The following is a 3,086-nucleotide window of genomic DNA, read 5'->3' as shown; positions in this document are numbered from 1 at the left end:
CTTTCTGGCTTACTTTACTCTGTATAATAGGCTCCAGTTTCATCCACCTCATTAGAACTGATTCAAATGTATTCTTTTTAATGGCTGAGTAATAATATGTACCACAGCTTTCTTATCCATTCATCTGCTGATGGACATCTAGGTTGCTTCCATGTCCTGGCTATTATGAACAGTGCTGCGATGAACATTGGGGTACACGTGTCTCTTTCCCTTCTGGTTTCCTCAGTGTGTATGCCCAGTAGTGGGATTGCTGGATCATAAGGCAGTTCTATTTCCATTTTTTTAAGAAATCTCCACACTGTTCTGAAAAATATGGAACGCTTCATGAATTTGCGTGTCATCCTTGCACAGGGGCCATGCTAATCTTCTCTGTATTGTTCCAATTTGAGTATATGTGCTGCCGAAGCAAGCACTGATTAAAATTTAAAATAGACAAGTATAATGTGGTTTTACTAGGAGTTAGTTTATCTAGTTTATAAGTGAATTATTATTTTATAAAAATTTATAAATAATTACTGCAGTGTAATTGGGGAACTTATAAAGTCAAAACTATAGGTTTCTTGCCCTCAAAACATATGCATCCCTTCTACTTCTTTGAGAAAGAATTTTGGTTTCTTTATATAAGACCATTATATAAGCTTGTTTGTTTATTTATTTTTTGCTATGCTCTTAACAGTAAGGCCTAATGTAGTATATGTACATCATAGAGGTAAAACAGGGTGAAGTCATTATCACCCTTTTGAGTTTAGTGATGTAATTTTTATCTCTTTGCAAGCCCTATAGCAACTGAAGCTTTTATTCACACAATTAAACAATCAATATTTGCATTGTCAATGTAATTAGCTTACAGCATTCCTGAAACAAGAAAAAGATTTCAGGCAAAATAAATTATGTAATCATTTTTGTTGATTTTTGCTAATAGCTTATGGAATTTGGGAATGGTTCCAGAATATTACATGCACAAAACATAGTTAAGAAAGAGAAAACTCATCTATACTGAAAATAAATTAACATAATAATGAAAAGTCTACATGGCTTAACTAAAGTATTAAGAGGGTTGAAATTAAAACCATCTGTATCTGCCTGAATTTTATTAATTCTTTTATAACCTATTTCTTATTTAATGCTTTCTTCCCATTCAAGCTCTTACTGTACCTAGACCAATTTAGACCTACATTACCTCATACACAGACCATTGCAAGAGCCCTAGTCTGCTGCCTTACTCCATTTTGTACGACACTTTCAGAGTAAAGTCCTACAGAACAACCAATATTCTTGTCACACTCGAATTCAAAGTATTCAATTACTGTACCTATTTGATTTCAGTCTATATGATCAAATATTTTTGACTAATCCTTTAAAAATGAGCTTCTATTTCAACTGTATTAGTCAGTTTCTGTCCCCTGCATGCTTCTTATACTTATTTGTATTTACTCACTCCAATGCTCTTGCTTATAGTTGCACTTTCAATAATTCCTCTTATCTTATAAATAAAACAACAGAATTAATAATAATAAAATATACATCTTTAATGATTTAACACAAATATTTCCTATTTTATGAAGAATTCTATACTCAACACAATTGGCAATAGTCTTTTCTTCCTCTAACTCCTTTTAAGCATCTAATGCCAATACGTTGCTATGTGCTAATGATAATCTGAATCTCTAACTGTCCTAGAAAAAGTTTAAAGGTATTATTGCTCTTGAACTCTCTCTCAGTAATGCCGCCCCTGAGTCTTGGATAAATAGAAGGGAAAATCAAGTTTTTATGGCAGTTGAGGCAGAGAGGGCATGTCAAAGATATTTTTTCTGATTCTACAACTGATCACAGACATGTTGAAATGTGCCCTGACTGCCTCACGGCTGAGTAATTAAGGGTCATTTCTGTGATTCTTATTTTGATACAAACAAATGGAAAGCCAAGAAAATCCTCCAAGGATCTTTTTCAGAACTCTAAGGAATCTCTAAAGACATTCAAAAGGGCTTAGAGCTAAATCCTTTTATAAGCAACTTACATGAACAGCAAAATTTTACTCTAGCAAATCTCAGTGGAAAATGTTAAGCTTGGTCCTTAGAACCAAAAATGGTTTTGGGTTATGATTGCTTATAGAGTGAATTCACTGAGACAATAGATAGAGAGATACAAATTATTTTATGATGCTTTGAGGTATTTCTCTCAAGTTAATAACCCTTAATTTAATACAAACTCAAAAGAGGTTATCACAGAAATTTTAGTAAAGAAGTTATTTGCAAAGGTCTGAGTTCTACAGGAAAACCAACAAGAAGTAATGAGCACTGACAGGTAGCAGTCAGAGAGACTTACTCATCTTTAGGTCTGTAAGGGCTGGAGAAGGAAATGGCAACCCACTCCAGTGTTCTTGCCTGGAGAATCCCAGGGACGGGGGAGCCTGGTGGGCTGCTGTCTACGGGGTCACACGGAGTCGGACACGACTGAAGTGACTTAGCAGCAGGTCTGTCAGGGCAAGTGGAGGGAGCAAAAGCTCTAGCTGTAGTTATACTGTAGGAGGGGATGCCTAACAGAAACTGTGCCCTATAGAAAAATAAAATGAAAGTGAAAGTCACTCAGTCATGTCTGACTGTTTGCGACCCCAGAGACCACACAGTACATGGAATTCTCCAGGCCAGTTTATTGGAGTGAGTAGCCTTTCCCTTCTCCAGAGGATCTTCCCAACCCAGGGATCAAACCCAGGTCTCCCACATTGCAGGTGGATTCTTTACCAGCTGAGCCACAAGGAAAGCCCAAGAAGAATAAGGTCACTGACAAATTGAGGACAAGCAAGGAAGGAACTAGATGATGTTTCCCTGACATTTCTCTCTTTCTAGCCCTCATCTTGAGTCAGAAGGACCCAAATTGATAAAGGTTATAGAGTTCAAACTTTGGGGCATAGAACAGAGTGGAGAATAGTTTTGGAATGACAAAGAGAAAATATTCAGCACACCCCCAAAGGTCATGCCATATGGGAACCATTTACCACAGTTGTTATATGACCTTTGATTAACCACTTCAAGTTGAAAAATGATCATAAGGGGAAAATCTATCAATACTATCTACAGCCTTTTCTG

General features: G+C 36.3%; 1 non-coding gene across 1 annotated transcript; it reads right to left on the bottom strand.

Annotated features, from left to right (window-relative positions):
• Positions 1-306: 306 nt before the first annotated feature.
• On the bottom strand, positions 307-413 carry LOC112580714. The gene has a single exon (XR_003105053.1). It is a non-coding gene; the product is annotated as a U6 spliceosomal RNA (small nuclear RNA).
• Positions 414-3,086: the final 2,673 nt, after the last annotated feature.

The sequence above is a fragment of the Bubalus bubalis genome, chromosome 19 (genome assembly GCF_019923935.1).
Source record: "Bubalus bubalis isolate 160015118507 breed Murrah chromosome 19, NDDB_SH_1, whole genome shotgun sequence".
NCBI classification, from domain to species: domain Eukaryota; kingdom Metazoa; phylum Chordata; class Mammalia; order Artiodactyla; family Bovidae; genus Bubalus; species Bubalus bubalis.
Note: the sequence above shows the minus strand (reverse complement) of the source record. Positions and strands in the feature narration are given on the sequence as shown.